This window comes from Phascolarctos cinereus, unplaced genomic scaffold (assembly GCF_003287225.1).
Source record: "Phascolarctos cinereus isolate Bilbo 61053 unplaced genomic scaffold, phaCin_HiC Scaffold_3;HRSCAF=262, whole genome shotgun sequence".
In the NCBI taxonomy this organism is placed as follows: Eukaryota; Metazoa; Chordata; class Mammalia; order Diprotodontia; family Phascolarctidae; genus Phascolarctos; species Phascolarctos cinereus.
The window spans coordinates 45,922,944-45,937,267 of NW_027555736.1; the positions used below are offsets into that span (position 1 = coordinate 45,922,944).

Here is a 14,324-nt window from a genome sequence, read left to right on the forward strand (position 1 = left end):
GAGCCTCAGTTTCCTCATCTGCAAAGGGACAGATAGAGTAAGTAATCTTCAAGTCTCCTCTATCCCATGCTTCTGACCTCCCTTTTAATCTTACCTTTGAGGAAACGGCACAGTAGAGTGGAAGGAGCACTGATTCTGGAGTCAGAAGACCTGGATTCAAATTCTCCAGATGCTTCCTGTCTGACTTTGAGTAAGTCACTTCCCTTCCATAGGACTATTTCATTATTTTTAAAATGAAGACCATCACACTAGATGACCTTTGGGGGCCTTCCATCTATAGATCTACATTCAGGGCAAACTCCACTCATTCGCCCTGAGGTGTTAGTGACTTATCACATGTAAGTGGGAGAGTCAGTGTGGCTAGTGATTAGACTTCTGGACTTAGAGTCCTAACTTTGAGCGAGGAGATGTGGATTCTAATCTCAGCTCAGCCATTCCATTTGTGATAACAGTCAAATCACTAAACCTTTCAGAGTATCCCTAAAACTGGGATCAGAATACTCACTGAGCTATCGTGAGCAAAGTGATACATACATGGGATTATCATTGCTGTGGGGGATGCATTTCAAAAGACAGGCCTGGAGAATTTTTATTGTTATTATTTTTTTATTATTAAATTAATTCTTTAACCCAGAGGAATGATTCGTTGGCCATAATCATGGTTATGAAGGGATTTCGGAGTCCTAGCAGAACAATGGATGGAGCTTTTTGAGACTGGGGCAGAGGTCCCAGTATGTCTCACACCAATTAACAATTAATCAGGGTTTATTAAGACACTGTGCTAGGCACTGGGGATACAGATACAAAGAATGACACTCCCTATGCACAAGTCTGCATTCCAATGAAACAGCTTACATCAGGGGATGCGGTCTCTCTTCATTCTCCTTCACCTCATGCATCCAGTCAGGATGCTACATCTTGTCTTCTCTGTTTTTGTAATTCTTCTGGAAGGCTCCTTCCTCTGCTCACATAGCCACCTCCCTAGTTCAGGCCCTCATCACCTGTCACCTCCATTATTGCAATAGCCTCCCAATTCTTCTCACTGCATCAGGGCTCTCCCCCTTCCCACCCCTCTTCCCCACAGCTGCCAAAGTGATTTTCCTAACCACCAGGTCACCCCGCCGCCCATCCCGACTCAGCATAATCCAATGACTCTGGGGTACACCATAAACTCCTTTATTTGGTATTTAGTGTTTTTCACAACCTGGCCTTCCCTATCTTTTCAGTCTCCTTGCACATTATTACCCCCATGCAGTCCACAGTCTAGCCACACTGGCCTAACTTGCTGTTTTTCACACGCAGTACTTTACCTCCCATCTCCATGACTTTGCACTGGCTTACTCCCAGGCCTGGAATGCTGTTACTCCTTACCTCTGTCTCTTAGAATCCCTGGCTCTCTTCAGATGTAACTCCTAGGAAGTCCTTCCCTCCTCCTTTAAGGCATGTTTTTACCTACTCTGCATGTCTCATGTTTGTGCTGATTTATGCACGTGATGCTTCTCCCATTAGAATGTAATGTCTTGGGGCAGCTAGGTGGCTCAGTGGATAGAGCACCAGCCCTGGAGTCAGGAAGACCTGAGTTCAAATCTGGCCTTAGACACTTATTAGCTGTGTGACCCTGGGTAAGTCACTTAACCCCAATTGCCTAAAAAAAAATGTGATGTCTTTGAACATGAGGATTACTTTTTCTTTTTCTATCTATCTTTAGTGTTTAGTGCAGTATCTGGCTCATAGTAAACATTTAATAAATGCTTCTTGATCAATTGATTGAACCCAGCCCTGGACTAGAAACATGGCTCTGATATGCAACAGCTCAGGCCATTTTCCAAACACTAACAGTCAGGGCAAATTTTCACTCTCACTCACATTAATTGGTATACTGGAAAGTATATCAGACTAAGAGTCGAGAGTCCCAGGAACAGGCTTTGAAGTTCACTCATTGCCCATGTAACTTTGAACAAATCCCTCCATCTCTCTTTTTTTAAAAAAAAATTGTATTAATTTATTTTGATTTATCAGCGGTCACTTCCATAGGCTTTTGAGTTTAAAAATTTTCTCCCCCTTCCTTCCCACCCCCCTCCCCAAGACAGCGCACAATCTCATATAGGCTATACATTTACATTCCTGTTAAATATATTTTCACATTAGTGAAGTTGTAAGTAAAAATTAAAACCAATAGGAGGAACCATTAGAAAGAGGAACCAAAACTCAACAGAAGAGAAAAAAATGATAGCAGTTCAACTTCCATAGTTCTTTCTTTGGATGTGGACAGCATTTTCCACCACAAGGCCTCTGGGGATGTCTTAGATCCTCATAATGCTGAGAAGGGTTCAGTTTAACATTCTTAGTCATTGCATAACATGGCTGTTATTGTGTACAAAGTCCTCTTGGTTCTGCTCACTTCACTCAGCATCAGACCATACAAGTCTTTCCAGGTTTTTCTGAAGTCAGCCTGTTCATCATTTCTTATAGCACAATAGTATTCCATTACATTCATATACCACAACTTGCTCAGCCATTCCCAATGGATGGGCATCCTCTCAATTTCCAATTCTTTGCCACCACAAAAAGAGCTGCTATGAATATTTTTGTACATGTGGGTCCTTTTCCCATTTGTTTGATCTCTTTGGGATATAGCCCTAGAAGTGCTATTGCTGGATCAAAGGGTATGCACATTTTTATAGCCCTTTGGGCATAGTTCCAAATTGTTCTCCAAAATGGTTGGATCATTTCACAACTCCACCAACAATGTATTAGTGTTCCAATTTTCCCACATCTTCTCCAACATTTATCATTTTCCTGTTTTGTCATGTTGGCCAATCTGATAGTGTGATGGTACCTCAGAGTTGTTTTGATTTGCATTTCTCTAATCAATAACGATTTAGAGCATTTTTTCATATGACTATAGATGGCTTTAATTTCTTCATCTGAGAACTGTCTGTTCATATCCTTTGACCATTTATCAATTGGGGAATGGCTTGTGTTCTTATAAATTTGTCTTAATTCTCTATATATTTTAGAAATGAGGCCTTTATCAGAGAGACTGGTTGTAAAAATTCTTTCCCAATTTTCTACCTTCCTTCTAATCTTAGTTGCATTGGCTTTGTTTGTGCAAAAACTTTTCAATTTAATGTAATCAAAATTATCCATTTTGCTTTTCATAATGTTCTCTATCTCCTGTTTGGTCATGAATTCTTCTGTTCTCCATAGATCTGATAGGTAAACTATTCCTTGTTCTCCCAGTTTACTTATGGTATCAGCCTTTATATCTAAGTCCTGAACCCATTTTGACTTTATTTTGGTATATGGTGTGAGATTTGGGTCTATGCCTAGTTTCTGCCATACTCTTTTCCAGTTTTCCCAGCAGTTTTTTTCAAAGAGTGGGTTCTTATCCCAGAAGCTGGGGTCTTTGGGTTTATCAAATAATAGATTACTATAGTCATTGACTACTGTGTCTTGCATATTTAACCTATTCCACTAATCCACCACTCTATTTCTTAGCCAGTACCAAGCAGTTTTGACAATTGTTGCTTTATAATACAATTTAAGATCTGGAATTGCTAGGCCACCTTCCCCTGCATTTCTTTTCATTAGTTCCTTTGATATTTTGGACCTTTTGTTCTTCCAAATGAATCTTGTTATTATTTTTTCTAACTCTATAAAATAATTTTTGGTAGTTTAATTGGTATGGCACTGAATAAGTAAATTAGCTTAGGTAGGATTGTCATTTTTATTATATTAGCTCGGCCTACCCATGAGCAGCTGGTGTTTTTCCAATTATTTAGATCTGATTTTATTTGTGTGAAAAGTATTTTGTAGTTGTGATCATAGAGTTCCTGGGTTTGTTTCGGGGGGTAGACTCCTAAATATTTTATAATGTCTACAGTAAGTTTAAATGGAATTTCTCTTTCTATCTCTTGCTGTTGGGCTTTGTTGGTAATATATAGAAATGCCGATGATTTATGTGGGTTTATTTTATAGCCTGCAACTTTGCTAAAGGTGTTTATTATTTCAAGTAATTTTTTACTTGATTCTCTAGGATTCTCTAAGTATATCATCATGTCATCTTCAAAGAGGGATAGCTTTGTTTCTTCTTTGCCTATTCTAAAACCTTCAATTTCTTTTTCTTATCCTATTGCTAAAGCTAACATTTCCAGTACAATATTGAATAACAGTGGTGATAATGGACATCCTTGTTTCACCCCCGATCTTATTGGAAATGCTTCTAGCTTGTCCCCACCTCCATCTCTCTTGAGCCTCATTGTCCTCATATGTAAAATGGCATAATAATGCCAGGCAACATACTGAACAGGAGTATTGTGAGGAAAGCCAAGCTTTCACTATATAAATATCAGCAGTACTACCATGTAGGTGACCCTGGGGCCTGGAACCTAACAGGAGTTACGTTCAGTAGAATTAGATGGTTTTGAGATGGTCATCTAATGTAAACTCTCATTTCATAGATAAATTCTTGGCTCTTGTCTTCTCTCTGTAATAGAAGTCCCTAATTTGGGGTCTTCTTAAGTGAACTTTTTTAAAAATTTCAATAAATGTATTTCAATATAGTTGGTTTCTTTTGCAATCCTATAAGTTTTATTTACTGCATTTAAAAACACTATTTTGAGAAGGGGTCTATAGGTTTCAGTAGATGCCAATAAAGGGCCTATGCACAAACAGTATTAAGAATCCTTGCCCTATACCAACTTTCTTGTTCTCGTCCGCTCCCATGGGGGTGAATGCCAGATCTATTTTCCTTTTTCCATACTCTCTCCTGAGAGTCCTGCGCTACCAACTGATTAATGGGCATCTGCTACAACTAGATGTCCCTACAGTGTATCAAACTCAATATGTCCCAAACAGAGCTCATTATCTCCACCCCCCTCCCCTTTCTTCTTCCTAACTTTCTGGTTCAATAACAATACCACTGTTCTTGTCCTCACTCAGGTTCACCACCTTGGACTCATCCCCAACTCTTCCTTCTCCTTCATCCTTCCTATTCAATCAGTTGCTAAATCTTGTGGATCCTATTTCTACAGTATCTCCAATACCCATCACTTCTCCATTCACACAGCCACTACCTTGGTTGACTCCCTCATCACCTCTCGTCTAGACAGCAGCCTCTTAATTACAGCCTCCTTGAGTCAAGTCCCTCCCCTTCCTAAACTGTCCTCTACAGGTGCTAATTAATATTCCTAAAGCACATATGTCACTCCACAGCTCAAGAAGCTCAAATAACTCCCTTTTTCCTCTAGGATAAAATCCAAATCTCTCTGAGTTTAAAAGCCTTCTACTGCCTGACTTTAGCTTTCCTGTCTATACTCATTACCCATTATTCTCTTTCAAGTATCCCCTCTGCTTTCTACCCAAAATGGCCTACTTCCCCATGCAGACACTGTACCTTGTATCTATACTTTCAAACAGGCTTCTCTATTCCTCCCTTTATTCCCCCCTCCATTCCCTCTATCCCCCTGTCTTGTAGAATCCCAGGCTTCGTTCAAGGCTCAATGAAGGTGCCATCTTCTGTAGGAAGCCAATACTGATCTCTCCCAGAAATTATTTTGTATCTACATTTGTTTTTTTCTATCTATCCATCCAATAGTGTGTATTTTCCCCGGATAGAATTCAGGCTCCTTGAAGGCAGTCTGTTTCTTTTTTTGTCTTCTTATACTAGTGACTGGCACAATGCTTGGCAGTAGGTGCTTAATAAATGACAACTGAAGGAATGAAGAAACTGAGGAGCAGGGCCAGGAAGTGACTAGCCCCAAGTTACACAGTACTGGATTTCAAACCCAGGATCTCTGACTTCATGGTGCCACTCCTAAATTATCTGGTACAAACTTTCATTCCACAGATGAGAAAATTGAGAACTAGAGAGAGTAGACTTGATCTGAATCTAGGCTGTCTCCCCTATCCCCCACGAGATACTGAAGGGGAAAAAAAAACAGATTGACGCTAAAAAATAACCTTGATTCTATAGGGGCCGGTTAGGTTTTATACAAACCAGATGCAGAAGGTGGGGTAGGGTCGACGTGTGTCAGCTGTATTCCTGCTCCTAGAGGGAACACGAAGAGTAGAGGGCTCTCCCATGGGCAGGGGAAGAAAGATCGGATGAGGTCAAGTGTGCTGGTGGTTGAGATTAGTCCCAGCCCTTCAGGTTGGCATTGTCTAATAGGCTGAGGCAGAGGCTGACACAGAGGGTGCCAGCCTCCTCACTCCTATCCCAAGCACAGCACAGCTGCCGCTTTCAGGAGTTTACTAGACCCTAAGGTTAGAGTGGGTGGCCAGGTTTTCAGCCTTTTCCCAGGAGATACCATGTTTAGCCCATTTCCTCCCCCAGCCAGGGAGTGTCCAGGCTTGGGGGTTCCAGCCAGGAGAGGGAATCCGGCTTCCAAGCCACTCCATTTCTGGGCCTGCGGGGGCTGACGATGACATCATTCCCAGCTGGCTTTCCGAGTTCTGGATACTGTATTGATCTGATTATAGGCCCCTTCTAAAAATGAGATTTCATTGAAAGAAAGAAAGAAAAAAGGCCCGTAATTTTACAATGAAAAACATGCCGATTATAGAAAGTTTTCAACTTTCATACAAGGCAGCTTTGGGGGTGGGGGTGGGGGTGGGCTGGGGCAGTGAAGTGGGGATGAGGGTAGGGAAGGGAAAAGTGCGCCCCATATTCTGACTAATATGGTATTTCCCCCCAGCCGTGGCAGCCCAGTCCCCCCCACCCACTTCAGTCCCCCTGTTCTCCCCGCCCTCCCTGGGAGAGCCTGCCCGAGACCGCCTGCAGCCCAGCTTCCTGGGTCAGCACTAGCCTGGCCCAGCCCAGCCCCGCTCAGCCCAGCCCTCTCCTACTCGATCCCTCCATTCATGTCTTGACCGCAGCTGGCCCGGGATCGGCCCCCCACTTCCACGATTCGGCCTGGCAGCTGAAGATGCCGGCGGCTTCCCCAGTTCCAGCTCCCTCACCAGACTCCCGGTAGAGAAGGAGATCGGGACCCTGCGGGGAGCTAAGCTCAGCTGGACTGGACCGCGCCCGGGCCCCCGGGGCACCCTTCTGGAAGCAGCTCGGGGCTGCTGCTTCTGCTTTGGAGGAGGGAGGAGGAGGTGGAGGAGAGGGAGGGTAAGTGCTCTCTCATGGCTTTTGTTGGCTTTGGCTGGGACTGGAGGGGAGGAGGCGGGAGCCCCGAGGGGGTAAGGTTCTGGGGGAAGGGAATAGAGCAAGTTCGGAGGAGGTGGGTGGGGGGCGGCGGCTTTTGTTCCCAAATGTGCCCTAGTTTGGGAGCCCACCCACCCGCTCTCCTGGCAAGGCACCGGAGCTGACCCCAGACGAGAAGTTGGCAGTTGTAGCTTTTGTTCTAATCCGGGAGAAGGGAGGAGAATTGGCTCGGGGTTCCCATCTCACTCTCTGCATTCCTACTTCCTCCCCCTACCCACATCCAGTCAGACTGGCGGGGACAGAGCAACACAAATGGCCAGACAGAGGGACAGTGGGGCGCGCGCGCCCGGGCACAGACACACACACACACACACACACACACACACACACACACACACACACACACACACACACACACAGAGTCCAGATCTTAAAAAACGATTCCCACCAGCGCACACCGTGTAAACACAGGTACTCTGGATTGTAGGATTGCTGATTATATGGTAGGCAGATTATGAGGGGATTCTGTCTGAGTCATCTCTACATTGCAATTTACCCCCGTGTGTCTTGGCAATGAAGTACAGGGTCTGCTTAGCACCCTTGCCTCCGATTTTCCTTCCTACTTTCTACTCCAACTCACGGGGACCCCTCTGTCGCTGATTCTTCTTCCCACTTTCTATCCCCAACCGAAAGGGTCCTTCTTACCCGTAAGCCTAATTCTTTCCTTTTTTCCTAGGCTCATGAGTTCAATTTCAAATGTGTGGAGTATACAATTTATATGGTTCAAAGCGCCATAGGAGCTGAGAGGGAAGATCAGTATGGACTCTGGGAAGGACTAGGAGGGCTTCTTGAGGGTGGTGGGACTGGAGCTGGGTCTTAAGGGATGGGGAGGATTTGGACAAGAGGCTCCTTTTGGAGTTATTTTGGGCAGATGGAAGTGTGGGCTTGTGGGACAGCTTGAGCTGAGGCATAAAATCGGAAATAGACATGCTATGTGAGGGGACAGTGAGGAGAATGGTCTGAAAGGAGAGGAGGATGTGTATGGGGAGAAGCAGATGATTGTGGATGGAGAGAAAACAGAGACTATAATCAGAGGATTCCTAAGGAGGTAGGGGAGAGAGAAAGAGATGGGCGCTAAAAAAAAAAAAACTGGCAGTCATGGGTTTAAAACGAAAGTTGTGATGAGCTTGAGGTAAGATGGGGAAATTATGAGCTGGCTGGTGTTGGGAACAAAAGGAGACATTCAGTGGAAATGACCAGTTTATTGAATCACTCTGGCTGGAACTTTTTTTTTTTTTAGTGAGGCAGTGGGGGTTAAGTGACTTGCCCAGAGTCACACAGCAAGTAAGTGTCATGTGTCTGATGCCAGATTTGAACTCAGCTCTTACTGACTCCAGGGCTGATGCTGTATCCACTGTGCTACCTAGCTGCCCCTGGAACTTTTAAACCACAGTTAATAACTATTTGCCCACAGCCAAATTTCAGTAGCTATTGATAGGTTAATTATTAGAATGAGATTTTATCTGTGACCAGCCTCATTAATTGATGATCTTCTAATTAGAATAGGATAAAATTCAGATAAAATTCAGAAACCATCAAGTCCGGGGTTTCTTAACCTATTCTTGGTCACCAGATTCCTTTGGCAGAGTGTGGTGAAGCACACAGACCCCCTTCTTGGAATCATGCTTTTAAAGACACATGATAAAATACATAGGTTTTAAAGGAAGCCAATGACATTAAAATAAAGATGTCATCCCCCCCCAAATAAGTTCATGGACCCTATGAAATCCATCTGTGGACCCCTCCCAGGTTAAAAACTCACGACAGTCTGGTTCCCTCAGAAGTGGAAACCAAGGTTTAAAAAGAGGAGGAATTAAAATTTTTAAAAATTTATTTCATTAAATATTTCCCAATTACATATAAAAGAATTTTTAACATTCATTTTTGAAAATTCGGGGTACAAATTCTCTCCCTCCCTCCTGTGCCTCCCCCCACTGCTGAAGAAGGCAATCAATATGATATCAATTATACATGTGAAGTCATGCAAAACATAACAGCCATATTGGAAAAGAAAATACACACAAAACAAGAAAAATAAAGTTTTTAAAAAGTATGCTTCAATCTGCACTCAGAGAAGAGGAGGAATTTGTAATAATAAAGCTAAGGAGACAAATTTTCCTTTATTCTATCTACAGAGAGGATTTAGTAAGCAAGTCTTTTTTTTTTTTTCCTGTCCTGTTATTTCACCAGCTCCTAACGTGGAACTCCCTTGACCACTGCAGATTAAGATCTGTTCTGCAATTTAGTCTTTGAAAGTTTCCTGAAGGCACTAAGAGGTTCAGTGACTTTCTCAGGGTCACTTATACTATGTGTTTGAAGCTGGATTTGAAATCAGGTGTTCCTGACTCTGAAATCTGCTCTCTATCACTGTATTAGGCTGGTTCTCTAAGCAAATCAATGTGTAAGCAATAATAAGAGCTCATGTGGTTATGAAATACTCATTGATCCTCACAATAACCCCCTGAGACAGGCGGGGCAGGCATTTGGAGCTTTGTCTTACAGATCATAGGCTTGGAATTTAGAGCTGGAAGAGGCCTTAAAGGTCGTTTAGACCAACCCCCTTATGTTACAGAAGTGAAACTGAAGTCCAGGAAGATTTTAAGCCCAAGATTGTTGTTGTTTGTTCAGTCATTTTTCAGTTATGTCTGTGACTCTCCATGACCCCATCTGGGGTTTTCTTGGCAAATATACTAAGTGGTTTGCCATTTCTTTCTCTAGTTCATTTTACACATGAGGGAACTGAGGCAAATAGGGTTAGGTGACTTGCCCAGGGTCACACAGCTAGTAAGTGTCTGAGGCTGGATTTGAATTCAGGTCTTCCTGACTCCAGGTTTGGTGATCTATCTGCTGTGCCACCTAGCAGCCCAAGCCCACGAATACACAGGTGGAGCAGGGATTTAAACTCAGGTCCTGTGACTCCCACGTTCAGCACTCTTTGTGCTGTGCCCCAGGTCTTCCTGAAAGCTCAGAGGGTCATAGAGTTGGAAGGGATCTTAGCAGTCATCTAGAAAATATGAGGCCCAGAGAGACTAAGTGATTTGCCTAAAGTCACAAAGACAAGAAGTGGAAGGGTTGAGATTGAAATTGAAGTCCTCCAACTTCCTAATCCTAGGGGGCCAGGTGGTACCGTAGTACATAGCCTATTGATTACCTGGTCTGAAGTCAGGAAGACCTGAGTTCAAATACAGCCTCAGACACTTACTAGCTGTGTGACCCTGGGCAAGTCATTTAACCCTGTTTGCCTCAGTTTCCTCATCTGTCAAATGAGCTGCAGAAGGAAATGGCAAACCACTCCAGTATGTTTGCCAAGAAGACCCCAATGGAGTCATGAAGAATCAGACACGACTGAAACGTCTGAACAACAACGACAACAACGAAGCTTTCTAATCCAGTCCTGTCTCCACTCCGGCGGGCTACCCCAGGGGGAAGAGCCTGAACTCTTTTAGCTAGGATTTGAGCGCTGTCTTCTGACCCTTAGCTACAAGGTTTTTTCTTCACACTAAGTGGCCTCTCCAGGCAAGATTGCTGATGTAATCCATGTGATTTACCTGAGTACTTGAAAGGCACGATTTAATCAATGGGAGTCCTCCCTCCAGCGAAGATGGCAAACTTTCTACAATGTAAAAGATTGGACTTCAGTTTCTGAGGCTGGAGAAGAAGTCACCTCCCTGAGACCAGCCCATGCTGAGCTTCCCTGCATTTAGCTAGACCGGTCCTTGGACAGCAGGAGGTGTCACTACCCTTATAGGACATGTCATAGCTGGCATCCTTCCTGGCACAGGCATGTAGAATACACCCCCCCGAGAGTGTATCTGAGATGGGGAGAGATCAGAGGAGGACATGAATGAGGACTGAAAAACAAATCTGCTTTTTTGAGACTTTGGCTTATTAACGGACTGAATTCGAGGGGTGCTGCAGAGTCTTTGTTCACTAAATCAGAGCCCTAGGATCTCATCTTGGAACCGTTCTTTAGAAGTTTGCTACTTCAAAGCCATTTCTGTAAAGCTATGCTTTACTTACATAGTTAAGTCTTCCTTATGCCATGGCCAGGCTCACTCTGGGAGCAGCTCTGCTACCTGTGCCCCAGGGTATATATGAAAAGATAGGTATTTTGGATGTATGATTAATACTGGCATCTAGACCTTTCCCCTGGGGCTGGACTAGGCTGGGCTTGGCTGATCTCTGAGTGAAGCTGGAGGATTATCTTTTACAGTAAAATGCATATCTATTGTTGTATTTAAATATATATTTATGAATGTGCACATATTTATAATATATATGTATTTAACTGTCCCTATTCTCCCCCACACATACTCATATCCAACTATTGAAGCCCCTCTCTTTCATCAAGGTCTAACTCTGATGTCAGGAAGCTCTTTCTGACTTTCCTATTTGATTTTCCACCTTCATCCCCTCCCTCAGATAAAAATGATCGCTTTTTCCTCAAATTTCTCTTAACACTTTGGCTGGACCTGATCTTTCCTTATGCCACATTTGCCTTATATTTTATTGATGTGTGTACTTGTCCTATCTCCTAATTAGGTTGTAAACTCTCTGAGAACCAGATTTATACAATAGAATCATAAATTTAGAGCTGGAAGTGGCTCTAAACTACCTGGTCTAACTCCCTCATTTTATAGATGAGAACACTGAAGTACAGGAAGTTAAGTTATACAGTTAGGGTCATAGAAATAATAAGTGTCAGAGGTGGGATTTCAACCCAAGTCTTTCTGACCCACGTCCAATGCTCTATCCTCTTTATGCCATGCTCCCCCTCCACTACTTCAGTGCCTCGTTGTGGCGAGGAGATAACCCTGGTTTCTTGAAAAATAGCTTTGAGCCAAATGCCAGAAAGATTTTGAGTCTAGGCCCAGTGTCTGAGGACCAGCCTAGCTAAGTTCAAATAGGGTCAACATCAGCAGGATGGACACCAGGTAATTTTCTTTTTTTTTTTTTTGCCACAGAAACTCTTAAAGGCCATCTACAAAATCATGGAGCTCTGTGAGTAGAGAGATCTAAACTAATCACTACCCTCATAGGACATGTCCTAGCTGGCATCTTCCTGGCCTAAACCAATCACTGCCCTCATAGGATGTATTATAGCTGGCATGCTCCTGGACTAAACCAATCACTGCCCTCATAGGACGTGTCCTAGTTGGCATTCTCCTGGCACAGACATACAAAATCTACACTCTACAAGAGTGTGTCTGAGATGAGGAGCAATCAGAGTGGTGGGATGAAAAACATCTACTGTTTTTGAGATTTTGGCTTATCAACTGGTTGAATTCAGAGGGAATGAAATCATAGATGTTTAAAGTATGGAAGTGCTCGGAGTCTTGTGGGGGAGTAGAGATGAATAGGACCAGGGCTTACAGTAGAGTGGGAAGAATTAGAAGTGTACACAAATAACTTTGTAATAACTCACATTTCTCAGCCTCACTGAATTTTAGAATTGGAGGGGACCTAAGGACCCAGGTAATATAATCTTTGTATCATGCTAAGTGACCCCATTTGGGGTTTTCTTGGCAAAGATAATGGAGGCCATTTCCTTCTCCAGCTCATCTTACTGATGAGGAAACTGAGGCAAACAGGGTTAAGTGACTTGTCCAGAGTCACACAGCTAGGAAGTGTCTGTGGCCAGATTTGAACTCAGGAAGATGAGTCTGGCACTCTATCCACTGCGCCACCTAGCTACCCTAGGTAGCCATTTGTATCAATCATTTGTATCATGCCATATTTCTACTCAAAGGCCCACTTTTTAAACACTAGTTTTCTTCCTGTGATGTTGAATGACCCACATCATAGAAGACCCATAATCTCTGAAAGATTGAAGTTGAGAGTCACCCCAAGGGCAATGGTGGGTTGCGTGGTGGCCTTGAGTGGTCTGTAACACTTTGTCCATGAGAAGTTACTTGAGAGAAGTGGCATAAAGGATGTCATCAGAGAAATGTATGACTAGAAGCAAGATGGGCCGGTCACCCAGCCAGAATGTGGGATAACTCATAGGGAGCCTGTACATTCCATTGGTATCCACCAATGTCAAGAGAACTAGAGGAAAGCTTTTCTCTTGGGTTTCCTCCTAGGATAAATAGGATGTTAGAGACAGAAGGGTCCCCCGACATCATCTAGTACAACCACCTTATCTTATGGAGGAGGAGCCTGAGGTCAAGAGCTTGGTCATATATGTGTCCTAGCTGGGATTGATTACAAACCAAGTTCTCTGACTTTTGACTTTGCTCACTCCTCTATTCCACAGCTGCCTCTTGGGGTAAAAGTTTTTGCTGCTCTTCAGACTATCCCTTCCCACTCCGTACAGCCCCCCTCCCACTTCCATTTTCGTCAATTGGTCTATTCTCTCTCCATCTGTCTCCAGACCCCTGTGGTTTAGGCTGTTGGCTAGTTCCTGGGTTGGTGCACAGAGGCCTTATTCATCCCTCCTCCTTCTTTCAGGTGCTAATAGTTTTTGCCTTTGGGGTCCTAGCAAAGGGAAGCTGGATGGAGAAAGACACTCATTTTCCTTTGGGAAGAGGCAGTATGGTGGAGTGCAAAGAGCCCTGCATTTTGGGTCAGAGAATCTAGATTCAGATTCTAGCTCTGCTACTTATTAGTTGTATAATTTGGGCAGATTCTTTCCTCTCTCTGGGTATCACTTTCCACATTTGTAAAATAAGACAGTTGCACCAGGTGATCTCTAAGGTGCCTCCCAGCTCCGAGTTCAATAATCCTGTGATACATGAAGCTGTGGAGGGCAAGGGCAAGGGAGCGATCACCTTACCGGGAAAGTACTATTTAGGATTGATCAGAATGGTTGTTTGTTGTTGTTAGGGCAGCTAGGTGGTGTAGTGGATAAATTGATCAGAATTTAAGGAGTTTATTATATTTTGAGTTTGTCTAGGTTTGGGGCTAGGAATGGTACTCCCACCAAGGCCTTTGAAGGGAAGTGAGCAAAGGGCTCTGAGTTCTTGGACTTGGTCTAAACTCTTGGGAACAGCTGGGCTGATTGCATTTGGACGCTGCCTTCAGGGTGGGGTGGAAGGGAGGGATATCCAGGGAATTCTGGCCTGTGTCCAGTGGGGATTAGTCAGATCATATGATGGGTATGAAATTTTCT

The 14,324-nt window shown here is 43.6% G+C and overlaps 1 protein-coding gene across 4 annotated transcripts in view; it reads left to right on the top strand.

The window, feature by feature from the left end:
* The window catches only part of CD276 (CD276 molecule), an 82,528-nt gene that overhangs the window by 32,705 nt on the left and 35,499 nt on the right, over nt 1–14,324 (top strand). For 2 of the 4 annotated variants that reach the window (XM_020994597.2, XM_020994595.2), the window contains exon 1: nt 6,740–7,117. The exons of 1 other annotated variant lie outside the window; for it this stretch is intronic. The gene's annotated coding sequence lies outside the window, so the exon portion shown is untranslated. Of the gene's footprint in view, nt 1–6,739; nt 7,118–12,177; nt 12,215–14,324 lie in introns of those variants that run through there. One more of the 4 variants, XM_020994596.2, reaches the window with a different exon arrangement.